This window comes from Mesoplodon bidens, assembly GCF_964165515.1.
Source record: "Mesoplodon bidens genome assembly, chromosome: 11".
Classification (NCBI taxonomy): Eukaryota; Metazoa; Chordata; class Mammalia; order Artiodactyla; family Ziphiidae; genus Mesoplodon; species Mesoplodon bidens.
Genome location: NC_138167.1, coordinates 70,319,188 through 70,346,791, shown reverse-complemented (window position 1 = coordinate 70,346,791; position 27,604 = coordinate 70,319,188).

Below are 27,604 nucleotides of genomic sequence, written 5' to 3'. Positions count from 1 at the left end.
CCAGACTTTGGACTCCTTGAAGGCAAACAGCAAGTCTTTGGTTTTATAGTGACTCTCATTTCAGGGCTACCTCATCCATCCTTTCCAAACTGAACTGGGTTGATTTGAAGAAGGCTGGATTCAAAGTTCATTTCTAGTTTTGCCTCACAGAATCTCATGCAGAATTGATGTTCAATAAATATTTGTTGAATGAATGAGTGTGTAGAGAATAAAAAGTCATTTCTTGCCTATGAAGTGCTGTTGTTTTACGTTGGATTTCTGTAACAAATAGAGCTATGTGTCCCTCTTGACCTCTTTGCCAGGCATCGGCTGCTGAATCTCCTGCTTTCACTGTGTCTCCCCCTCATCCAGGGTGTTGTTTCAAATCTCTCAACCACGAGAAATCAGAACACTTATTATGTACCAGGTGCTTTGCCTGGTGATAGGGATATAGAAACAAATACAATGCGCAGATCCTTAAACAACTCTGTATCGTGGGAGGGAAGTTGGGATGCAGCTCAGACAATCTTGATCGACTTTGATAAGCATGATGCCTGAAAGATACACAAGGTTAGGAGTACAAGTCAGCAGGCTGGGTGGATGAATTTGGCCTGTGGCAGGCAGTGGAGATTTATACCTCCCAACAAACACCTGGACTGAAAAATGGGTTGGGAGGCAGGGCGTGTTCAAAGAATTGTATATTCAAAGATGACCATATAGGCTCAGAGCAAGGACAAGAATAATAGACAAAGAGAAAAGAAACATAATTTATTGATCACCTATAATGTCCCGGCATGTTGCCAGACGCTCCATATGATAGCTAACGATCCTCCCAATGGCTCCTTTGACAAAAGACAAAACTAGAACATTAAGCAACAGGATTAGAGGTTCTGTAGCCAATAAAAAGAGGGCTCAGGGTTCAAACCTAGGTCTGTCTACCCCCAAAGCCCTTACGTGTCATTTTGTTGGGGGGAGATCTATAGAGGCCTTTTCTCATTCAGCTCAGATGCATATTGAAAGGATGTGGCTACAAGGAAAATTAAAGTTAATTCTGTTGTCTTTTGTTCCAGTAAGAGGGCCCCAGCTGGGGCAGGTGGGATGCTGGCCAGGCAGTACACTTGTAACTCTCTTTGCAGCTTCACATTCAAACTCTTCTTCCTGTAGGGAGGCGACCTGAGTCTCACTATGGGGCAGGTTCAATCTGGTTTGGGAAGCTCTTTTCCTGGAAGTGCTCAGGGGAACCCGATATTTAAGGACTCCTCTGAACCCAAGTAGCAGCTAATCTATTACGACCCTCAATGTGACACTGGGGCTGCTAGTTTTTTTAGAAATTGGCTGCATTGATTTCTGCCCAATGTTGCATGTTGCCTGACTGTCTGAGAGGCACCGAGGCGAGAGAAGACAAGAGCTGATCAAAGACAGAGTGGAGTTTTTCTATGTGGCAGCATTAGAGGGGATGTGGAATCTGCCCCAGATATTCCCTCTCTCCTCTGACCTAACACAATGCCTACGGTTCCACTATGAGCGTCAGAGTAAGTTCAGAGCCAGAGGAACCTGTAGAGACACAGACACCTTGGACAGCGGCAAATGAGTCAACTGAGACCCATTGTGAGGAAGTGGCTTCTTGAGGTCACACAGAGAGGTAATGGCAGCTTTTCAGCCCTGTAGCCCCAATGACAGGCACCTACAAGTCACTCACTAAATATTTCTGCATTTATTTTTATTTTTTTTAAAGACTTGGTGTTAAGCTCCCCTTTGATTCTTTTTATTTATTTGTTTGTTTATTTATTTATTTATTTATTTATGGCTGTGTTGGGTCTTCGTTTCTGTGCGAGGGCTTTCTCTAGTTGTGGCGAGCGGGGGCCACTCTTCATCGCGGTGCGTGGGCCTCTCACCGTCGCGGCCTCTCTTGTTGCGGAGCACAGGCTCCAGACGCGCAGGCTCAGTAGTTGTGGCTCACGGGCCTAGTTGCTCCGCGGCATGTGGGATCTTCCCAGACCAGGGCTCAAACCCGTGTCCCCTGCATTGGCAGGCAGATCCTCAACCACTGTGCCACCTGGGAAGCCCCTTCTGCATTTATTGATTGAGTCTTATACACAGCGCTTTCAAAGGAGTAGAATTATGAGGCCACAAAGGGAGAGTAGGAATTCTTAGTAGAGGGAACAGTTGAGGAAAGGTATTAGAGGTAAGAACACAAAAGGTGTGGTTCAGGAATAGGGAGTGATAAGCAGAGTATAGGCTACACCTAGGGTCTAATGAGAGATGGGGTCCAAATAGATGGATTAAGGCCACATGGTGGGGAAGCCTGAATGCCAGAGTGAGACACTGCACCTCTGCCTCTGCTCCATCATCTAGGACCCCCGGACCATTTGCTGAGGATGGCACGTATGGCTTGACTTCTATTGAAATCTGTCATCTTCCTTGATTCGATCATCCATCCATTCACTTAGCAGATGTTTATTGAATGCCTACAACATGTGAGGTACTGGGCTAGGTTCTGGGGATGCAGTAGAGAATGAGATGAAGCAGGCTCCTGACCTCATAACGTTTATATTCCCATGGGATATAACACAGCAAACACAAATGAGTGAACAGCAGCATGATTACAGACTGTGCTACATGCTCTGAAGAAAAGAAGCAGAATGACGTGATAGGTACCAAGCTGAAGGTAGAACTTTAAATATGGTGATCAGGGAAGGTCTCTCTGAGGAGGTGACATTTGAACTGAGACCTAAAAAAATGAGATGGAGCCAGCCATGCAGAGCGATGGGATAAGGCTGGTTCAGCTAGACAAAACTGCAAGTATAAGACTCTACAGATAAAAGAATAAGATAAAAGGATCAGAAATGACCTGGGTAATCTTAGTCATGGGTAAAAAGAATTGGGAGGATCATAGGAAGGAGTCTTGGACTCTGGACAAATTAAAAACAGGACAGATCCGAACTGTAATAACAGAACAAAGTCCCCTCAATATCTAGGTTAAGCTGAATGGCTCTCAAACTTGAATGAGCATAAGAATCATCCAGAGAGTCTGTTAAAAAAGCACATTCTGGAGCTTCCCTTGTGGCGCAGCCATCGAGAGTCCGCCTGCCGATGCAGGGGACGCGGGTTTGTGCCCCAGTCTGGGAAGATCCCACGTGCCGCGGAGCGGCTGGGCCCGTGAGCCACAACTACTGAGCCTGTGCGTCCGGAGCCTGTGCTCCGCAATGGGAGAGGCCACAACAGTGAGAGCCCTGCGTACCGCAAAAAAAAAAAAAAAAAAAAGCACATTCTGGGGCTACAGCCCAAATTATTTAGAAAATTTTTAAACAAACACCTGAGCTGCTTTTGATGCAGGTCATCCTCAGAGCACATTTGGAGAACCATCAAATTAAAGAGACAAGAACGGAGAGCACAGAAGAAGCATGACAGGTGTGGGTGCCAGGGGAGGAAATGAATCAGAGTGAGGATGTGAGACTATACCATCAGCATCCTGCTTCCATACCTTGTTGTGACCTGTTTGTTCTGGCTTCTTCGTACCCAGATTGGCAAGCTGAGTCATAACGACAGCAGTGGATGCTAAAGAGCTCCATTCTGGGAACCCTGGAATCCCTGAGGACAGCAGGATGGAGAATTGTTTTGAGATGGAGGCAAATTATTGCCAATCAGACCCCAGTAGTAGTCATCATACCCACATTTCCCTCCACCACATCCTCTTTGAGATTCAGGTTAAAAGACAATTCCTGGCTTTTGGGAGGAGAAGGAGTTAAACGTAATGCATTTTCAATGGGCTTGAGGTCCCACTGGACCAGCTGGATGTCATTGTGAGCATGGCGTGGGCTGCTGAGGGGCTCTTCAAAATATGGCGAAGTCAGTAGCAAAACAATTGGCCATGTCATTCCAAACCCATCTGAGCAAATTACATGGAAAACGAGCAAGAGAGAGTCATTCTGAGTTATATAAATATATGTTGCAGATTTCATTAAGATTAGGCCAGCTTTGCAGTTATCACTTGCTGGGTTGTTTGCCTTGTTCTTGATCTTCATTTACAAATGCCCATTAGCCTCATAAAGGACTCCCAGTGGCAGGAAGTGAAGCCAACCCTCACCTTGCTCTCTTCTCTCTAGGACCTCAGCCAAGGAGATGCCTACCTGGGGACACAGCCTAGAAAAGACCTCAAAATAGATCTTCTCCAGGTACCTAAAGGCAAAGGAGTTGTAGACATACCAGTATAAAAGCCTTCTCAAATCAGAGTCTTTCTGAGGGCTCCAGGCAAGGCAAAAGACCAGATCACCATCTCTCCGTGCTCCCACTTGCAAATGGGCACCCAGCCAGGGGGACACTCAGAGCCGGTGAATGAGATGATGGTGGTTCTCCATGTCCATTGGGCAGTGATTCAACAATTCCTTTCAATTCAGTTATTAGGCCAAGGGGGCAGACAGTAAGATAGACATCAGGGATACAAAGACAAAAAAATTAAAATGTTAAAATTCCTTGCACTAAAGGAATTTTTTCTGACTTAGAGACTGATATATAAACATGATTTCAGATTTGAGAGAAGAGAAGAAATTCTAATAATGCTGTACATGGCCAAAAGATTTGGGTTTTATCAAGCAGTCTAGAGGTTTTCAAGTCTTCTAGAAACAGCATCTTTTATTTTCCCAAATGAGGCCTTATGCAGAGCCTCACACAGTTTTTAGAATGGTCTTTCTAAAATGTCCATCTGGCCATATCATTCCTTGGCTTAGCACAAGGGTCTGCAAACTCTTTCTATAGAAGCTCAGATAGTGTATGTTTTAGACTTTTTAGCCCAGACAGATTCTGTTGAAACTACTCAACTCTGTCTTTGCAAAACTAATGAAGAGCCAGACACAGCAAGTATATGAATGGTGATAGCTGTTTTCAGTAGAGCTGCATTTACAAAAACAGGCAGTCTGCCCGATTGGCCCATGGGTTGTAGTCCACTCCTGCCTTAGAGTCACTCCTAGGCTCCTATCTCCTTAGCATGAGACCCCAGACCTTTTCATGATCTGAACCCCAGCACCCAGTTGACCACTCTGCCTGCCCTCCACCACAGCCTCTGCTCCTGCCAAATGGCACTTTTCCATGTAACTTGAAAACACCATGGCCTTTCACAATGTTATGTCTTCTTACGTGCTGTTTACTCTAGTTGAATTGTCTTTCCTTTCATCATCGAGGAAATTCTTATTTCTTCTTCACATTCTAGCACAACTGTTTTCTCGCTATGGTCTGAGTGTTTGTGTCCCCTCCGAAGTTGGTATGTTGAAATCCTATTGGCCAGTGTGATGGGGGTATTGGGAGATGAGGCCTTTGGGAGGTGATTGAGTCATGAGGACAAAGCTCTCGTGAACGAGATTAATGTCTTTATTGAAGAGGCCCAAGAGAGTTCCCTTTCTCCCTCTACCCCATGACGGTGCAATGAGAAGCCTGCAACCCAGAAGATTACACTCACCCAACCATGCTGGCATCTTGATCTTATACTTCCAGCCTCTAGGACTAGAAGAAATAAATTTCTGTTGTTTATAAGCCACCCAGTCTATGATATTTAGTTACAGCAGCCAAAAGAGTATAAGACACCCCTCAACTCACCTTTTTTTGCAACACCTGATTATTTTGAAATACTGATTGTTTCTATGCCTATCTATTGCAGCAGAGACCACGTCCTTATTCTTCTGTGGATCCCAGCTCCCAAGACTAAGGAACGTTTGATAAATGAAACAATTTCATCTCAGGGAAAGCTATAGCACATTCAAAGTTCATGGCAAGTTTGATAGGGGCCAATGTCGTTATTCTGAGAGTCAAATCTTGTGAGTGGGGACCACAGCAGAAATCTTAGGAAGAAGCAATACTTGGAGTCATTTAGGTAGAAGCCAGAGAATTCCAACCAGCCTGGATTAGAGCAGGCTCCACTGTCCTGTGGAGACAGATACAATGGTGAGACAGACAGACATGGACAGCTTTTCAGAAGCCCATCAAGTAGGCTGCAGGGAGGGGGGATAGATCAGGATCAAGTTGTAGTACTAGGATGGACACTGGAGAGTCAATCACAAGGCAAGACAGAATGAGGAAATAGAGAAGAGAAAAAGAAAGACCCCTCCCACCCCTGGCCAGGCTGTGGGAATCAAGGTAGCAAAACTCTAATGCCAGATGCCACTCACTGGTACATTGGAACTCATCACTATTCTATTCTGCTGGCTTGGATACCCCTGGATCTTGAAGTCAGTATTGCTGAGCATCACAGCTGACATTGTCTGGGTCTATGGTCAGATGGCCCTGAAGCCTAGATTTCATGGCCCAGTTGAGGAACCCCAAGCCCCCCAAATGGTATAGAGACTAGCCTTCATCAGAGTCGATATTGCCAGAGACATGCCTTTCCTTTCTTTTGACATGGTGCTACCATTTTATCCTGTGAATTGAAGAAAAGAAAAAACCAAAAACCCACCATAGTCAAGTCCTTTTCACTGAGATTCCTTTTAGCTTTCTTCTTTAACCTTCAATATTCTCTCCATGAATACCTTGTAGAGCCTCCTTCTAAGCTTTTTTGGGTTTGGGGGTTAGAGTTCAGCCTTCCCACACCAAGAACAGACAACAAAGGCTGTCTACCAGGGAGGATTTACACATTCAGCAGCCCAGCTTCTCTTTCCTCTTCTCTATTAAAGACAGAAGGGGCTGCAGAAGCATTGATCTCTGAGTGGTCTGTGGCCTGGAGGTGGAAAGATAAAACTGCTTTGTTGAGGACCCAAGGGAAGACTGGGCTGTGGCTGCCTGAGTTTTATCAAAAGAAAAATGGTTACAGCACTTCTATTTTTCTTAATAAATAATGCAAGAAAAAAAAAACTTTGTAAGTGAGAATATAAAATAAAATTTGCCAAATATGCTGAGAGTTGGTCCTTGGAGAAACTTTTATCTTTGTTGCATAGTCAAACACATCACCTTGGGGGTGCCAGGCAATTACTGTGTGTCACAGATTAAATTTGTTCTTGTGTAGACAATATTATCTGGCACCAGAAACAGGAAACTTCAGTACCTATTTTAGTAAACACAATTCCAAATTTTGAGGGAGGACTTCTGGGGGCTCTTCATGGTTGTTGCCAATAGAACCAGTCCAAGTTCCCAAATGGTGGGGCTTGTCAAGCCACCTGGGAAGGGGTGAAGTGAAGAGAGCAGGCATCCTCCAGGGTTTTTGATAGATTGACATTTCTCAAATTTTGGTCTGGACAGTTTGTGGAAAAACACTGACATTCACTAACATATCCATAAAGACCATAAGCCCAGTTTTGTTTTCCCTAAAATGAATTTAAGTTATTTTTAGGGAATAATTCATTCTCACTTGTATGTATAAACACATACATCCTCACTTATCCCAAACTGTAATAATTTCATTTGGTAGAATGATATGGCATAGTCATGGAGCCCCCGCCAATTTCAGGCTAGTGTCAAATACTGTTCAGGGGAAAGTAATGTGGATGTTCAAATATGTTGCATGTTGGAAAAAGAAGGTAAGCCAGACCCATTCCTCTGTTTACTATCTTAGTTCACTATACCTTTGTCAGATGCCAGGTACTGGGTGTCAGCAGAATAAAAACAGCTATCACTCTGTTTGTCAAAACTATGTCTTCCCTGGGAGAGACCCATCTCCCGTGGGAATGCAGGGGCCTCTTGAAGAGAAGAGCCTGGTCAGCTTGCTGCTCTCTGACAATTCAAGACTTTTTTTTTTTTTTTTTTTAATGGTACGCGGGCCTCCCACTGTTGTGGCCCCTCCCGTTGCGGAGCACAGGCTCCGGACGCACAGGCTCAGCGGCCATGGCTCACGGGCCCAGCCGCTCCGCGGCATGTGGGATCCTCCCAGACCGGGGCACGAACCCATATCCCCTGCATCGGCAGGCGGACTCTCAACCACTGCGCCACCAGGGAAGCCCAATTCAAGACTTTTATGGTTTAGTTTGAAGCTCTTTTTTAAAAATAAAATTTCTGATCAACTGCTCACTACAACTGAAGTGTTACTTTGTCAAAATATTTATTCCTTTGTGTGACATGCTAGATTCCCATGGATGTAGCTGATCATTTCTATTGTAAATATTACCTAACCTTACATAAACAATATCATAATAAACTATTTTTGCATTAAAAATCTATGCCTTCAGTAGGTGCTTCATTCCAGATGACCACATGTGACCATTTAAGTACTATTTTACCATTGGGTACTATAAGTTACTAATGTTCTAGTCTTTAATGGTAACCAGGGCTTCACTACCTTCAACTTAGCCAGGTCACATAACCTATTTCAGATTTTCATACTTGGGAATCCAATGGCTATAACCATTTCTGGCACCACATATTGTATCCATCAGGGCTTAGCTACAGATGGCAAGACTCCTTTAACAATTTTTGAGAGATTTAATACAGGGAATTATTAGAGGAGCTAGAGACGCAGGCTGTAGATATGTCCTTCAAGATTGATTTCTAGAATAACACTGTAGAATTGGCTACCAGAAGAACTACTGCCTGTATCACAGGAAGGATGCTGAAGGCTAGGAAGGCACTGCAGGAACTCTTGAATCCAAGGTCATATCAAGACTGCAAGGTCGGGCTTCCCTGGTGGCGCAGTGGTTGAGAATCTGCCTGTTAATGCAGGGGACACAGGATCGAGCCCTGGTCTGGGAGGATCCCACATGCTGCGGAGCTATTAGGCCCGTGAGCCACAACTACTGAGCCTGCGCGTCTGGAGCCTGTGCTCTGCAACAAGAGAGGCCGTGATAGTGAGAGGCCCGTGCACCGCGATGAAGATTGGCCCCCGCTTGCCACAACTAGAGAAAGCCCTCGCACAGAAACGAAGACCCAACACAGCAAAAATAAATAAATAAATTACTAAACTCCTACCCCCAACATCTAAAAAAAAGACTGCAAGGTCAATACCAGCAACACAATGTCTCCTATGTTACAACATTCCCTGCCTAACCTGGGTCTGATTCAAGGGCTGTCAAGTGTGTCTGAAAGCAAAACCAAAAATCATATGCAAAACCTTAGCTCCAAGGGAGTCCAAGAAATCCACTTTTAGTTTTCCAGTCTCTGTAGCACTGAAGAAAGGATACTTGAAAGAGGTGGCCAGAAGAAGTGCAGGGAGCAACCTATGGTAACTACTTCTCTACCACTATGAGTTCCATCCAAGTTCTCAAATTGTGAGTCAACTAGCCAACTATTTGGTGAGGTCTTTTTGTGCACAAAATACCTTAGGGGATACAGAGATGTATGAGGTGTGTCTAAAGTAAGATGTTCATTGATTTCACCTGAATTAATACATTTGGAATGAAAGCTCATCTTCAAAGGGGAACACTTTGCAGATCTTACATGATACAGTCTTGCCTTAGAACTTTTCTGGATCTTCTATTAGGAATGGCCTGTACTTCATAAGCATACGCTCAAATGTACACTTGAAAATCAGGCTCATCATTTGAAAATCTTGCCTGTCAGAGTACTATCTCATGTTTGCTATGCACCAGGCACTGTACTATGTTTTTTACACACCTTATCTTTTTTCAATTGCACAACAAATTGCACTGTGAAATACATGCTATTACCATTTCCATTTCACTACAAGAAGTGGAAGCCTGGAAATGTTATGTGATTTTCCAAAGTCAAACATTTTCTAAGTGTCAGGTAGGAGATGGGAACTGAGGGCTTTGTGGTTTCAAAGACCTTTCTCTTCCTATAACATTACGTTCCTTTCCTAAACTAAGAGAACGGAGTTTCTCCATATTGCCTGGTAGCCCACCATATTGCTCAGGCTTGGATCCCAGGGACCTTCAACTCTTTCCAAGTAGGGCATCCTCTCAGTGCACAAAGATGTCTTTGAGTTGGTTATTCTTACTGAAGAAATTCAAGTAAATATGGCCTAGAATCTGAAGCTTCCTTAGGTGGCTACCCAAAAAAGGGATAATAATCAACCACATATAATAATCAGAGGATGTGTAATCAATATCTATCAAGTTTTATAAGGTGATATGTGCTCATTTAAAATTTAGACATGTTACTTCCTTATAACACCTTGGTAATATTTGGCTCCTGTTTTCATGTTATATATAATTTGTTCCCTCCTTCACCTTTTCCATCCTGATACAATACAATATTGAAGTTTAACACATGAGTTCAATTTAGTTTTGATTCCTGGATCATCCAGTTGCTAGTAGTAGAGACTTGAGCTACTTATTCTCTCTTAAGCCTCATTTTTCTCATAAATAAAATGGTGGTAGCAGTAGAACCCACTTTATATGGTTATTTATAGAGTTGTTGAACAGATTAAGTATGATAATCATTGAAAGCATTGGCATTCTCTCTGATAAATAGTAAACACTGAGTAACTGTGAGATATTATTAATTATTAATCATATAAAAACTTTGCACTTGGTGCCTTGACAGTTCTCATCTTTGCTAATTCAACAAACACTTGCCAAGCACTGGAGATTAAAGAGGAGTCTGGTATGGCCTCAGCCCTCTAGTTGTTCACTCTGTGTGGAGGACACACATCTGTAAATAATTCAATGGAGGGCTTCCCTGGTGGCACAGTGGTTGAGAGTCTGCCTGCCGATGCAGGGCACACGGGTTCGGGCCCCGGACCGGGAAGATCCCACATGCCGCGGAGCGGCTGGGCCCGTGAGCCATGGCCGCTGAGCCTGCGCATCCGGAGCCTGTGCTCTGCCATGGGAGAGGCCACAGCAGTGAGAAACCTGCGTACCAAAAAAAAAAAAAAAAAAAAAAAAAAATTCAATGGAGGTAAAAGTCTATAGCATCCGTCCATGGTGCGTATCTAACCTGGCTACAGTGCAGACACTGGAGTGAATGGATAGTTCTACTTGGCTGTAATACCTGGGGAGGCTTCCAAAAGGTGATGCTTGAGATGAATCTAGAGAGATGGATTCCAGAGGGTGAAAAGAAAGGAAATTCCAGACAGAAAGAAAAGTAGGAACAAAAGCAAGCTGACATGAAGGGAAACATGGGCAATGGAGCAAATCTCAAGCACGGGGTGGGAGGCAGGTGAATTTAGAGCATGGTGGGAAATCACCATAAACAGTTACATACAATGTCAGTTCACGTAGCTATAAACCATATTAATCTCAGTGCTCCACGTGGCCCAGTCTCTTCAGAGTCACATTCAAAGAGTCCAGTTGCCAAGAGGTAATTAATGGCAATCCCATTTCTCCCAGCTGTCTTACTTTTAAATGTTAAGGGGTGGGGATACCATTGAGTCTAAGAATTCCTAATAACTCTTTTTATAAGTTTTGTGTCCCTCTCCCTAAAGTCTCACACTCAGCAGAATAGCTTTCCCCTCTCCACTCCCCGAGCCCCTGCATGCAACTTCTTCATGCAATGGTCCTCCTTCCACCACTCCAGCCCTCCATCCACCGCCACCCCTAGGCACCTGTTGGCTCACACCTGCTGGCCAGTCCAAGTGGCACTAACATGCAATTCTCAACCTTGTTAGGCTACAAGACAGCACAGAAGAGGCACTGATATGCTGGTGGAGTGCCGATGGCTTTGGAGAAAAAGAAGCCCCCTCTATCCCAGTGGCTCATCGAAGGCATCGGGCAACAAATGGCACAAGAGTTGGAATTATGCTGTTTGAGAGAATTTGGACAGGTGGAAAAGGAGAAGGAGGTTACCGGGGGGAAGGACAGAGGGTAGTGGATCCAACATTGATACATCACTTCCATGCATTGGGGCTGGTTGCGTCCCCTTTGCTCTCATCATGCCTGTGCTGCAGGTTTTCTGAGGGAACACAGCATTATGGAGGTGGAAGGAAGCTCAGCTATTCTGTTGTCCTGCTCTTTAGCCTTAGAGATAAAATTAAGACCCAGAGGGAAAAAAAGGATATACAGACTCTTGCTTAGAATTCCAAACTTTACTTTTCCTGAGAATCACTTCTTTGACCAATCAACTCTTTGACCAGAGTCCCAATCTACGTTCATCATCCCCAGGAAACTGTGCTGTTAGTAGTTGTGATTGTGAATATATAGTCACAAAAATGCATGAAATAGGCAGATGTGTATTTGTGTCTTCCTTTTTTTTTTTTTGCGATACGCGGGCCTCTCACTGTTGTGGCCTCTCCCGTTGCAGAGCACAGGCTCTGGATGCGCAGGTCCAGCGGCCATGGCTCACGGGCCCAGCCACTTCACGGCATGTGGGATCTTCCCGGACCGGGGCACGAACCCATGTCCCCTGCATCGGCAGGAGGACTCACAACCACTGCGCCACCAGGGAAGCCCTGTGTCTTCCTTTTAAAAAGGATTGACTCCCTGGGGTATGTGCTTCAGGATTCACTTTACCAAGGATGGCACTGGCGGTGGGGGGAGACAGTGTGGAATGAGAATTTTCTGGGCTGGGACTAACTCTAATTCTACCTGGGCTCTTCCTCTTACCAGTATTATGGTCAAGTTACTTAGCCTCTCTGAGCTTCCGTTTCCCAATCTGGAGAATGCAGTGTGTAGTTACACCTTCGTCCCTGTGTTGTACGTATCGATGGAGATCATGTGCCCAAAGCACTTGAAAGAGGAACTGGCACCTAATCCCCCTGCTCAGTCAGTGCTAGCTAATGTTATTAGTTCTGTTGAGCAAACAAATTTTGCAAGTGCCTTGCAGCAAAGACATTCTAATATGCTCAGTGTCCACTTCAATCTTATTTATTGTGCTTATCTTGTCTTCTGAGCCGTGGTCAGTATTCACAGGCAAGGGGTTCTGTTGGCAGCTGCTGCATTGATTGTGGGACCACCTGGGACCTTTGGGCCTTTAGGCTGGGCCCTTCCTCAAGACGGCCATGCCACACAGCCCTTGGGGGGCAGGGCTCTGCCAGGTATGCCTGGCGTGGAGTGTGTGGGCAGCAGGGCTGGTGTAGCCTCCGTCCCGGCTGGGCAAGGTAAGCAGGCAGATGTTGGCTCTAACACAGTTGTTGCCCAGGAGAGAAGCAGCCACTGGTGTCAGGATTTGCTAATTACATTGCCTACTGGCATGTTTTCACACAGCCCTGGAGTAGCTCTGGTGGTTAGAAAAGAATGCTTCCTGCCTCTCATTTTGTGGCAATTTTTCCCCCAGTGACAAAGCCTGGCTCAGTTATGAGATTTGTTTTTCAGACAAAGGCTCTTGTGCTGTGCCTGGTTTTTCCAGCAGGACAGCTCTTAGACTAGAAAGAAAATCCACTTGGCCAAGTTCACCTGACAGCCTGTGAGCTCAGTAGGGCTACTCCTTCCATTTGGACACCAGCTTCTTTCACTGGACCTTCTCTCTTAAAGGTAAGACACACTGATGATTTAGCTTATTCCATGCCAGAGAACTCACCAAAACTCACCATACACATCCTTTAATCCAGTGTGTTTACCATGTTTACTATAATACTTCCGCCTCTTTATTCCAGGCATGGCTGTGTTTCCCAGTGGGAAGGGAGAGCCCTTGTTATCAGAAGTGTTGAGTCTGAATTCTGGCTCTGCCCCACCACAGTTTTGTGACCCTGGACGAGTGATTTCCCTTCTCGGGGCTCAGTCACCTTGCATGTAAAATTTGGATAGTACAGCCTACCCTTTCCTATCGCAAAGATTAAAGGAGTTAAGTTATGTAAATTACTTGATACTGTGCCTGGAGCATCGTAAGTTCTCATTAACATCCCCACTATTACTTCATGTAACTAGCTGTAGAACAAATAAAGTCACAGCTCTTTTAATAGTACAATTAATTTCTCAAGTTTCCCATATGCCCAGATTATCAAGAAGCCCAGAGTTTCCTACGGGGGCCTTCCCCATTTCTCCTGAATGCTCCAAGAATGTTTAATCCGCAAAAAAGGCGGCTGTGTTTGCAGATACTTTACAGAAAGATAGATGATCTATCTATAGAGGCTGCTGGCTGGATCACCAGCCAGCAGATGAGCCTCTATTTCCTCCCCTTGCTTCATACAGGGTCGACTTTAAAATCTGGGCCACACTGTCCAGTGAGCCCATGTGTTGCTGCCGTGATGCCAGTGCTGCCAGCAGTGGTTTTTCCAGGATATGTAGGTGGAGGGCAAGGCAGCCTCCATCCCTAGTGGGAAGCAGATCTTTGGTCCAGGGTCTATCCTTTACCTACAGTGACACTTGAACTGCAGGCACTACTACTGATCCTTCTGTGGGCCATAGCTGGTTACTTTAGATAACAGTGTCCAGTGCAATCATCAGAGAGGTTCTAATAACACTGAAACTTAAAAGCAACAGGCTCAAAATAAATGCTGGCTCCTTGGCTACCCACAGGCTCCTTAGCCTCCATGCAAACATGTTCTCTCTCATCACCAGTGACTGGCTTGTATGTCTACTGACACTGTTCCTTATCTTTATACCTTATTTCCCCAACTAGAGCTCAAAATTACTTGTACCTCAAGGGGGAAAAACATAACAGGGTCAGGTAGAGAGACTCAGAATACCGTGGAGATGAATTATGCAGACTCAGAATCCAGATGATCTGTGTTCAAATGTGGTTGCCTCCTGTGTGTCCTTGGGCAATTTATTTGACCTCTCTGGGTCTCCAACCCCCCATCTGAAAAATGAGGATCTTAATAGTAACTCATAAGGCTGTAGGTATTAAATTTTTTGATATACACAGAGCACTGAGACAAGGCTTGGCATCTACAAAGCACGCCATAAAGGTGAACTGTTATAAATATAATTCCCAGATCTATCACTACTCACCTATGTGACTACGGGCAATACATTGTCTCTCCAACTTTAGCTTCCTGGTACGTTAAATGGAACAGAGGGAAATATAATCATATACTGAGTCATAAGATCTGGTTTCCAGTCCCAATCTGGCCCTAATTAGCTCGGGATATTGACTAGTAATTCTATTTCCTTGTGCCTCCATATTCTCACCTATAAAACAAGAGAGCAGGGTCTGATCATCTCTAAAATCCTGTGAGTCTAAAGATAGGTGTTTCTATTATCTTAGTATATTGCTGAGTAGAGCTCAATATCAATGATCCTTTAAACCCATAATGTAGTTTTTATTGTCCATATATAATTACAATTACTTCATGGGGCTGTATCAAATGGGAGTATACATAAAGTCTCATTTGCTATTTACAAGCACCGTATGGGAAAATAATATTGACAAGAACCACTGACATTATTTCAGTGCTTACCATGTGCCAAGTTCTGTGTTAAATACTTTACACGCTCTGCTTCCTTTAAGCTCCACAATGGCCTTGTGAGTTAGCTATTACTCTCATTCCTCGATGAGAAATCGAGGCTCAGAGGTTTAAGTAACGTGCTCAGTGCTACACAACCAGCAAGTGGTGGAGATGGGGTTCAAGAATGGGCCTAATACCGTATGCTAACACATATATATGGAATCAAAAAAAAAAAAAGGTTCTTAAGAACCTAGGGGCAGGACAGGAATAAAGACACAGACGTAGAGAACGGACTTGAGGACACGGGGAGGTGGAAGGGTAAGCTGGGACGAAGTGAGAGAGTGGCATGGACATATATACACTACCAAATGTAAAACAGATAGCTAGTGGGAAGCAGCTGCATAGCACAGGGAGATCAGCTCGGTGCTTTGTGACCACCTAGAGGGGTGGGATAGGGAGGGTGGGAGGGAGACGCAAGAGGGAGGGGATATGGGGATACATGTATATGTACCCCTGATTCACTTTGTTATACAGCAGAAACTAACACACCACTGTAGAGCAATTATACTCCAATAAAGATGTTAAAAAAAAAGAAAAGAATGGGCCTGTCTGACCCATGAGAAACCCACCGTTCTGTAGACAGGCAGTTATTAATGAACCTGTCTTATGGAGGGAGACTCTGAGACTCAAGCAGCAAATAATGTGCCCAAGTTTGCTTGCAAGTTAGCAGCACAGCCGAGACAAGAAGCCAGGCTTTTCTTCTCTGTCTGGAGTGTTCTAAGCCCTGCAGCCTCTCAAACCCGATAGCTCCTGGAATCAATGAATACAAATGAGGGCTGATTTGTATTCATTTCCAGCTAACCGACAGATTTACACTCTCTCGGTTGCATGCCTCCAACAAACACATTCTCATGCATATACCGCCCAGGTTTCAGGGACCTGTCCTCTCTCTCTGACTCACTCTCTGGTCCTGGGAAGCTAACATAATAGCCCCCTTTGTGAGCTTATCAGAACCAAACTCCAACAAGGACCTCAGTCAGCACTGGTGCAACAGTGACAGATGCTACTCCTTTTCCAGGTAGGAAAACCAAAGACGGAGGCCCCTAACTGCAAATGGCAGACCACCCAAGATGAAGCAAACTGTGATAAATCTCAGGACTGGAAGCAGTTGCATGAGGCTTTGGAAGGAATTCCCTAGGCTCATTAAATATGAGATAATAATACATAAAGTAAGTGGTACAGCATGGGGGGAGGGAGGAAGCACTGTGTTCCTTCTGTTTAATGGTTCTGCATTCATGGGGCATCTGTCATTTGGGTACCAAGTCTTAGGCAATATCCTTAAAGGTGAAATCCAAGGAGGAAGCTCTACTCTGCTTTAAGTAGAGAATAAAGATTTTATTGGAAAAATTAATAAATTTATTAATGAAAGATAAGTAATAGAGCTGAAGGGCCAAATGCAAGGCTTAGCACACAATATAGGTTCAAGGGATATTTGTTGAATTAATTCATCTCTTTTTTTAATCATGTAGGTCCTACATAGCTGCATTAAGGCCAGATTAAGTGATAGAGTTTACAATTAGACAAGTCTGAAGCCAAACCTTCTGGCTGCTGCCCACTAGTTCTACCAACTTAGAAAGGTTACTATTGACTCTAATGCTCAATTTCCTTATGTGTACACTTGATTGCAGCACTTCTTTGAAAATTGAGTGAAACCTATATAAAATAATTCACTTAATCACCACGACCATTTTGATAGACTTGAGTACTTTGACTACACAAATGCAACTCAGAAAAGTTGCTTTAAACTGTACGTATCATTTATTCATTATTTCATTCAAATAATTTATTCATGCTTTCTTTCAACAAACGTGTTTTTTGGAGGAGCAAGTCTGATCTTCTCCTCAGACTAAAGGGACCATGAAAACCAGCTTTGAAGAGCAAAGTTCAACCTGAACTTAATGGACGTTTAAGATTGAATAACTCTGCCCCGGGGAACTGCACTCAGGTGAAAATTTTGCATATTTATGTAGTTGTCCTGTTGGGGCCAGAGAGTAAAGTCACATCTCTCTGGATGGGGCTGGGTTTACCTGAAAGCGGGGCACAATCTGCCAATCTAATGAGAAGATGCAGAATGTGGGGTGGAAATGAGGATGCAGAAGGCTGGCCTTGATCTGGGTGAGAACAGAACCTCCTCTTCCTTCTGAGCTGGACACTGAGGACTTCAGGACTGGTGATGGGGATATGCACCAGGACCCTCATGGTGGAAAGTGCATCCATGTCTTCTGACCTGTGAAGATAGCCTGGAAACTAGTTAAGGAGACTCCAAGTGAAAAGTTTCATAGGGTGGGTCTTGGCCTGTAGAGCCACATCTCAGAGGTACAAGTTCCATAATATGCTAATGTAGTAAATGTAAATGGGAGTTTTGAGATATTAATGCAAATGTGATGAGAATATGTCTTCTCAGCTAGGAAATCCAGAAAAGCTACCAACAGAGAGGTTACATTCATTTTTATTTCATGGGAATTGAGAACTGCATGAACAGACACAATGTCTGTAATCACACTGGCTTCTAGAAAGCTTGGAGGAAAATTTTTGACCAACCCCAATATTCATTGAAAAATGTTTACTCAGTGCCTACTCTGAGCCAGGTTTTCAATGTCTGCTTTTGGGCTACACTGTTCTTTTCCTTTTTTTTTTTTTTTTAATTTTGTTTCTAATTTATGCTATCTTGTCTTTTTTATGTTCTCTTGTAAGATGCCTGAAATTCTTTCTGAAACAAGGCAGGGTGTAATTAAGCCATGTGACACAACTGCCGAAGGAAGCTGACACCACGTTAAGATGCATTAATCATCATTCTTACATTTGAATAGTTTTACAATTTACAAAGAACTTTTATATATGTTATTTCATCTGATTTGCATTCAACGTTTTGAGGTAAACAGGGATTGCTTTCCACATTTTATCAAAAAGAAAGCTGAGGCTTAGTGTGGTTAAAAGATTTGCTTATAGTGGGTGGATCCTCGACTTGAATCCATTACTATGACACTCCAGTTTTCCTTCCATTACACCAAGCTGAATCATATATATGGAGCATAATATTCTCCTCATACCCAAGGAGAACAGACTGCATTTGGAATATTGTGTCCAGTTCTGTAAGCTCTGAGAGAATTACAAACATGATGGAAGTCTGGATGCCATGTCATATGGAGACTTATCGAATAGCCCGGGAGTAACAGCTTGAAGGATAGAATTCTAAGGCATGTTAGCTGACAAAGTATTGCACCATCTTGGAGGGCACTCATTCTTAAATTCTTCAGTGGTAGATTTTGAGCCAATGGATAGATGACAGAGGAATCCCATGAGGTTACACCTGCCAATTGATAGCCTCTCCAATATCCATTCTACCTCTGTCAGTAAAGATAACTTTGATTTCAAAGAGTAGAAATCCCAACTCAAACAGTGAAATAATCGAGATATAGGGAGCTATGGCTGGGGAAGTGTCCAGGCATGGAAATCTTAGGAGATCAACAACACTGATGATAACCAGGTCCTTTCCACCTCCCTTCTGCTACCAATAGCAGTAGCTTCTTTCTAAGTCTGACCGCTATTATTGTCACCAAACAGCTGCTGGTGGCAATCGGGGACCTTATACTTTCCTATTTATCTCCCTCAAGGAGAGAGGATAACCTCTTCTGTAAGCACGCAATATAAATCTTCCCTCTTTATCTGGTTGGTTCAACTTAGGTTATGGCCTAACCCCAAGCCAATAACAGTCACCAGAGGAGTTCCATGTACTGACTGTATTAGACTAATCAGGAGTTAACCAGGAAATTCACCCAGGGGTAGAGTGGCTACTTCTGGGTCACATGAACTCCATGGATAATGAATAGACACATGAATAAAATCTGGTTTCTGTTGGGAGAGTGAAAGGATTGTAGGGTAGCTGACAGTGTTCATTATACTCCCTTTCTCATGGCCTTGGAACCCTTGGGACCCTTGACTTAGATTCAGTCCACCACCATATTTCACCATCCTGGCCCCATAAATTATTAAGTCTTAACCCTATCTAGTCAGAATAAGCCTCACAAGTTTTGCTTGATTGGCCGGAGTAAAAGCTCTTTCTCTCTTCCTCTATGTAACAGTGGTGTGTGGCTAGAAAGGCCTTGAACTGCTCATTCTTTTCTTATTACACAGGAAAATCATCCTAAGCAGGGTGCTGACATCTGAAGGATGTCAGGGCAGAGATAATTCCCGAGAAATGGAAGAGAACCCTGGGGACACTGGATTTCTGACTCAAACTACACCTAAAACTCACCCGAACACTGAATTTCTCAATCACTGAGTTGATAAGCCCTCATTATTTAAAACTCCAACTTCAGTTGCGCTTTCCTTTTCTTGAAACATGAAGGATCCTTACTGACACAGCAGAATCCAGTTCAATCAATTGAAAATGTTTCTAATCATCAGAACTGTCTTCAAAATGAAACAGGCCATCTCCTGTTCTCTTCCGTTTTCCATCACTGGAGGTGTTCATGCAGAGTATGGCAACCATCTGTCCAGGAGGCTATAAAAAGGATTTCTACATTGGTGGGAAACTGAAAACCACCTTCTAAGAACGCTTCCAATTCCGATATGCTAATACCTCTATTAAGTCAAAAGAAAGCAGAAGGTTTGCTAAAACATGTACAATAGAATCTAAATCAGAGTTACTTGGATGAAAGATAAGTGCCTTTCCCTCTGAAGCAGAACCAGAGAAGAGGCGTGATTCATTCATTTGCTCTTTGATTCATTCATTTCTTCAATAGATGTGCATTTGATCTCCAAATATGTTCCAGGCACTAAAGATATAAGAATAAACAATAACCAAGAGTCTATTTTCATAGATCTTATGTTCTAGTGGTCACACTATAGTGGAAAGACATAGGCTTTGTATTCAGAACTATCTGAATGGCAGTCATAGCTTCTACTAGACAAGTAATCTGGCCTGGCTTCTCTGATCTTCAACTTCTTTGGTCACATGGGAGCTATAGCACTGACCTCAGACAGTAGTAGGAAGGTTACATGAAATAGTGCATATATGTAAAATACTTAATAAAGGCCAGGAACAAAGCAATTAATAAATAGTATTTCCCATGCCTAGCTAGAGCACTAATGGCTATGGTAAAGGGGAAAATTCCAATATTTCATCTTCTGCATAATTTCCATGAAGTTCAGATATGGTAGAAAGTGGAAAGTCATGCAGAACTCTGGAAGAAATTGATTTAAAATGGATCAGATCTGTGGCACATATATACAATGGAATATTAGTCATAAAAAGAAATGAAACTGAGTTATTTGTAGTGAGGTGGATGGACCTAGAGACTGTCATACAAAGAAGTAAGTCAGAAAGAGAAAAACAAATACCGTATGTTAACATATATATATGGAATCTAAAAAAAAAAGAAATGGTTCTGAAGAACCTAGGGACAGGATAGGTATAAAGACGCAGACGTAGAGAATGGACTTGAGGACATGGGGAGGGGGAAGGGTAAGCTAGGACAAAGTGAGAGAGTGGCATGGACATGTATACACTACCAAATGTAAAATAGATCGCTACTGGGAAGGAGCTGCATAGCACAGGGAGATCAGCTCAGTGCTTTGTGACCACCTAGAGAGGTAGGATTGGGAGGGTGGGAGGGAGGGAGATGCAAGAGGGAGGGGATATGGGGATATATGTATGTGTACAGCTGATTCACTTTGTTATAAAGCAGAAACTAACACACCATTGTAAAGCAATTACACTCCAATAAAGATGTTAAAAAACATAAAATAAAATGGATCCAATCAACATAATTTGAATAAAAGAAGTGAAAATAGTCTAAGTTCACTTGTTTATTCATTCATTCAACAAAAAGGTATTGAGTATCTCTAGTGAATTAACAATTATTCTTGGTGCTTGTAACCTAGCAGTGACCAAAACAGAAAAGTTCCTTCTCTCAAAAGGCTTATATTTTGCTGGGGGTTATAAATACAAGAAATAAAATACAGAGGAATTGTCATAATGCTGCAAGACACTAAATGCTAAATAAGTGCTGCTAATACCTGGTGCTCAGGAAATGGGGAGGAAGTAGAGGCACCCGAGTGTTTGGGTAGCCAGAGAAGGCTTGAAGGGGAGTACAGGGAAGCTGGAGCTAAAGGAGGACATGCATATAGCCCTGTGATGTCCCTTAGCAAAGAGGAGACAGCAGTGATGATACATGGGATGTGGCATCTGTATTTGAAAAATTGGCAGTGATTGCAGGCCAGGGGTTGTTGATGAACCAATGTGTGAAAGTTTGGGGAGTAGGGTCATTTTATAATTGAATAGAAGGATTCAGCTTTGGTCCAAGCTTGATTTTACTACTTAGTAGGTTACTTTGAGCAATTTGTAACCAAGGTCATAGAGCTGGGATGAAGATTAATTGAGAGAATCCCTTTAAAGTACTCAGCACATATCAATAAACTGTTTGTTATTGTTGTCACTATGTTATCAAGGCACATCAACCAAGTACAGGCAGACCTCGTTTCATTACACTTCATTGTGCTTCGCAGACACTGTGGTTTTTACAAATGAAGCTTTGTGTCAACCCTGCATCCAACAAGTCTGTCAGTGCCATTTTTCCAACAGCAATTGTTCACTTCATGTCTCCGTGTCACATTTTGGCAATTCTAGCCGTCTTTCAAACTTTTTCGTTATTATTATATCTGTTGTGATGATCTTGGATCAATGATCTTTGATGTTACTACTACAACTCACTGGAGGCTCAGATCATGGTTAGAATTTTTTAGCAGTAAAGCATTTTTGTTTGGTTGGTTTTTTTTTGTTTTTTGTTTTGTTTGTTTGTGGTATGCGGGCCTCTCACTGTTGTGGCCTCTCCCGTTGCAGAGCACAGGCTCCGGACATGCAGGCCCAGCGGCCATGGCTCACGGGCCCAACCGCTCCACGGCATGTGGGATCCTCCCGGACCGGGGCACGAACCCGCGTCCCCTGCATCGGCAGGCGGACCCTCAACCACTGCGCCACCAGGGAAGCCCAGTAAAGCATTTTTAATTAAAGTATATAAATTATTTTTAGACAGAAAGCTATTGCACATTTAATAGACTATAGTAGTCAGTACACTGTAAACATAATTTTATATGCACTGAGAAACCAAAAATTTCGTGTAACTCTCTTTATTATGATGTTTGCAGGAATCAAACCTGCAGTATATCCGAGGGCTGTCTGGATATTTAGCTATCATTGCTTCTATAACAAATTGCCAAAAACTTAGCAGCTTAAGTTGACATCCATTTATTAACTCATACTTTGTGAGTCAGAAATCTGGGTGAACTTAGCTGGGCTCTCTCTCATGCTATTACAAGGCTAAAATCCTGGTGTCAGCTGGGCTGGGCTCTTATCTGGAGGCTCTGGGGAAGAATCCACTTCCAAGTTTATGTAGTTTATTGGAAAAATTCAGATCCTTGTGGTTATGGGACTGAGGTCCTCATTTCCTTGCTGCCAGGGGCCACTGTCTTCTCCTAGAGGCTGCCCATATTCCTTCTTTCATAGTCCCTCCACGTTCAAACCAGCCACATTGCATCAAGTTCCTTTCACACTTCGAATCTCACTGACTATTCAGGATCTTTGATGGTTCCATCAATATTTAGGATTATTTGTTCTAGTTCTGTGAAAAATGCCCTTGATATTTTGATAGGGATTGATTAAATCTGTAGATTTCTTTGGGTAGTATGGACATTTTAACAATATTAATTTTTCCACTCACGAACACAGGATATCTTTCCATTTCTTTGTATCATCTTCAATTTCCTTCGTCAATGCCTTATACTTTTCAGAGTGTAGGTGTTTCACCTCCTTGGTTAAACTTATTTCTAGGTATTTTATTCTTTTTGATGCAATTGTAAATGGGAAGTTATTAGCCATTATTTCATCAAATATATTTTCTGCCCCTTATTCTCTCTCTCTTCTTCTGCCAGGGTCCCTATAGTGCAAATGGTAAAATGCTTGATGTTTTCCCAGAGGTCCCTTAAACAATCCTCATTTAAATTTTTTTTTGTTTCCTTTTGCTGTTCTGATTGGATGAATCAGACTATTCCATCTTCATCAAACTATTCCACTATTCCATCTCCCAGGTTGCTTATGCATTCTTCTGTATCACCTGATCTGCTGTTAATTCCTTCCAGTATATTTTTCATTTCAATTATTGTATTCTTCAGCTCTGGTTGATTCTTTTTTATATTTTCTAGTTCTCTGTTGAAACTCTTATTGTGTTTATTTTTATTATTTTCCCAAGTTCATTGAACATTTGTTTTTACTGTTGCTTTGAACTCTTTATCAGGTAAATTATTTATCTCGGTTTCATTAGGATTTTTCTCTGGGGGTTTATATTGTTCTTTCATTTGAACATATTCCTCTGTCTTCTCATTTTGACTCTATTTGTCTCTATGAAATTAGGCAAAACTGTTACCTATCCCGGCGTTGAAGTTGAGTCCTTGTGTGACAGCACCGTGGTGCAGCCTGCATGTGGCCAGCGGCTTTGGTGGGAGAGCTGGATCTGAAGTGAGCACAGAACACATCTTCTTTTGGGGTGTGCTGGCAGCCACTGCCTTGGTGGTAGGTGGGGCTGGATTCAGAGGAGCCAGAGGCAGAGCCAGGTGAGAACCGGGGATTCTCTCAAGCTCGGCAGTCACCCCCCTCTTGGGGACACAAGGTTGGGGCTGGAAGGACTGGAGAAGGAGCCCTGAGGGTGTTGGGATTCCCCCCTGAAGGATGGCAGTCTCCACCTTAGTCAGAGGCTGGGCTGGGATCCAGTGGATTGGAGCTTCTGAGCTGGCTCCGCTTCTTCTGTGTGCTTGTGTGCGCAGGATGCCAATGGCAGTTTCCACCCGGGCCAAAGGAAGGGCTGAGGCCTGAGAGGTCAGAGCCACACTACTGAGCTGCCTCCACTTCCCCCCACCCAGTGTATGTGATTTTTATTTTTTATTTTTTGTTTTTTTGTGGTACGCGGGCCTCTCACTGTTGTGGCCTCTCCCGTTGCGGAGCACAGGCTCCGGACGCACAGGCTCAGCGGCCATGGCTCACGGTCCCAGCTGCTCCACGGCATGTGGGATCTTCCCGGACCGGGGCACGAACCCGTGTTCCCTGCATCGTCAGGCAGACTCTCAACCACTGCGCCACCAGGGAAGCCCAGTGTATGTGTTGCACACAATGGCAATTGCAGTCCCCGCCTTGCTGAGGAGCAGTACTGGTGCAGCAGGGGCTGGAACAGGAGCCCAGTGTCAGCTGGGGAGCACGCTGGAGTAGTCCCAGCAGGCCAGCCCAAGCACCAGGCAGTTTTCAAGCTGTTGCCTCTGCCCTGGGGCTGGGAGGTCCCTGCGCCTGCGCCTGCACCTGAGTCCTCGGGTCGTGAGAGTCCTGACCAGCGCCTGGCCCACCGAGCCCGTGGCTTCACGCCCACCAAGCAAGGAGCAAGCACCACCAAGGAGCAAGCAAGTTTGTGTGTGTGCTCTTCAAGAGTGGAGGCTCAGTTCCTTACAGCCCTCCAATAAGCCCCACTGGTTTTCAAACCAGCTAAGGGGGCTCATCTTCCCAGTGTCATATGTCTGGGCTGGGGTGCCTAATATGGGGCTTGAACCCCTCGCTTTTTAGGGAGAATCCCTGAGTCTGTGATATCCTTCTCCTCCTCTGGATCGCTTGAGAGGGGTGTGGGTCCTGACTAGATCACATCTCCCCGCTACCAGACTCTGTGTGGCTCTTTCTTTACAGCCTTGGCTGTAGAAGAGCCACCCTGCTAGTCTTCAGGTCATTCTCAGCAAGAGTTGTTCTATATGTAGTCTTGATATGTTCATGGGGGAAGGTGAGCTCAAGATCTTCCTACTCTGCCATCTTGATCCCATCTCCCTGGGAGTCTCTTTTGAATCCTGGTTGAGCTGCAGAGACCTGAGAAATCCTAGAGACATGGCAAATAGGGATAACTACATGTGTCCTGCAAAGGAATTATCTCACGATTAAATAAGATCCATATTTAAATTTCAGACACAATTCTTGGACCGTAGAAGACACCAATAACTAATGTAGGTCAGGAGACTTATGCTCATTTGAAAAAGGTAAATGAAATTTTAAATTCTTTTTTCCATAACTTTCCACCCATTTTTAGCTTCTAATACCTTGCTAACTAATATTTGCCCTTTCTTTTTTTTTTGGTTGCATTCCTTCTTCGTTGCTGTGCGCGGGCTTTCTTTAGTTGCGGCGAGTGGGGGCTACTCTTTGTTGCAGTGCGCAGCCTTCTCATTGTGGTGGCTTCTCTTGTTGCCAAGCACAGGCTCTAGGCGCACGGGCTTCAGTAGCTGCAGCATGCGGGCTCAGTAGTTGTGATGCACGGGCTTAGTTGCTCTGCGGCATGAGGACCTTCCTGGACCAGGGATTGACCCCGTGTCCCCTGCATTGGCAGGTGGATTCTTAACCACTGCACCACCAGGGAAGTCCCTGCCATTTCCTTTTTAATGAGATATTTCCCTGAAAGAAACAGACACAAAGGGAAAAAACAAAGAATATGATTTTCTCTTTGTTACCTCAGAATTTTACGACTGGCCTCAAATGGTCAGCCTATCCCTTCCCTGAATATCTTTCTATTCTAAACATGTCTAAAGTTCTTTTTGACTAGTGTGATGCTTGCACAGGACTAGACAGAAAGATCAATGGAACAAAACAGCCCAGAAATAGATTCCACTATGTATGAGAATTTAATATGTGATAAAAGAGAGACAGCATACATCAATGAGAAAAGGAAGGATTATTTAACAAATGGTGCTGGGACCTCTGGGTAGCAATTTAGGGGGAAAAAAATCAATTTTAGGTCCTTACTTCACATCATGCAGAGAAATCAGTTCCAGATGGATTGAAGAATTAAATACAAAAAATATCAAATCTTAGAAAAACTAGAGAAAAAAGAGAAGTGAATAAGAATTCAACCTCCAGAAGAGAAAGAACTTTCCAAGCTTAGAGCAAGAAATAAGACACAAAGAATAAAATCAAGAGATTCTACTACTCACAATTTTTTAAAATCTCGACATAGGACATTCAAAGGTTAAAATGAGACCTAAAATAATAGTTGCAGCAAACTATTATTAACTATTATTAACTATTAACAATGTGTTAATTTTTCTATAAATAGCTCATAACAATTAATATGAAAGAATTACTAAGAACTAGATCAATAAGTGGGTGAAGACAGAGAAAATTCACATATGAGGAAAATATATTCAATAAACAAACATGGGAAAAGATATGAACTCACTGGTAATTTCAAAAAAAAAAAGGACAAACTTTTAAAACCATGGAATGGGTAAAACTATTTTAAAATAAGAATATTCAATTCTGGTAAATGTGTAAAGAAATTATCACACTTATCTACTGCATGAAGTAGTATGAATTTGTGTAATACTTTTACAAAACACTTTCATAATTTGCAAAGACACTTGAAAAGACTTCAGAAAATTTTAAGCTCTATTTCCAATTTTCAGAATCTAAGCTAAAAGTATTTTTAAATGTTAGAGTGAGAAGAGAAACAGAAGGGGAGGGAGCCATCAGCAAGGGGTTCTCCATAGCTTAATTTAAAATAATCAATTATTATATTAAGTCACATTAATAACAGTAAGGCAATTGAGTCAATTATGATATAGTCACCTATGGTTAGTAGGTATATCAGTCAGGGTTCCAGAGGGAAACAGATGATGAGTTCAAACTAGAATAATCTGAGGCAGGTTCAGGAAAGAAACTATTTACAGGGTCATGGACAGAGTATAGGAAAACTTATGTCATGGAGCCAGTAAAAGAAATGCTGTTGCCACTCTAAGCCTTAGGAAGTGTGGGAACTGCCAGACTTGCAAGGAATATGTTCGTGTGAAGAGGCTCATCTTGACAGGAGCTCAGATGCCTTTAAGCCAAGGGACGATCTGGGTATTTCTGATGCAGAAATATCTTTTTAAGATTTGTGGGGTGTTTGAGGTTGGGGTTAGGGTTAGGGTTAGGGTTATGCTGACCAGTATAGAGATCCCTTCTTTTCCTGTTCACTTGACAACATAAGGAATCCAAAAAGGCCAGAGAATAATCTCAGCAAATCATCAGAACCATAACTATAATTGTTCAAGCATTACTTCTTGGGTAGTAGTACCTACAAACCCACTAAGCCTAAGTTCCAGAACAAGAAGCATAAATTCTTCAGATGGGTCATTAGGTATTGTAGTGAGAGTCCATTCCCACCTCCACGTGGAAGGATGCATTCTGGCTCTGTGGTTTAGCTACTGACTGATGGCATTTGTCACATCCGGTAGCCTAGTACCTCAACCGCCCACAGTGTGGCCCCCAGATGGTACCATAGTGAGGCTTTAATGACCATTCCATCATTCTATCAAGGCAGTTGCTTCTGAGTAGTGGAGAGACTGATAAGAACAGTGCAGATCATGGATATGAGT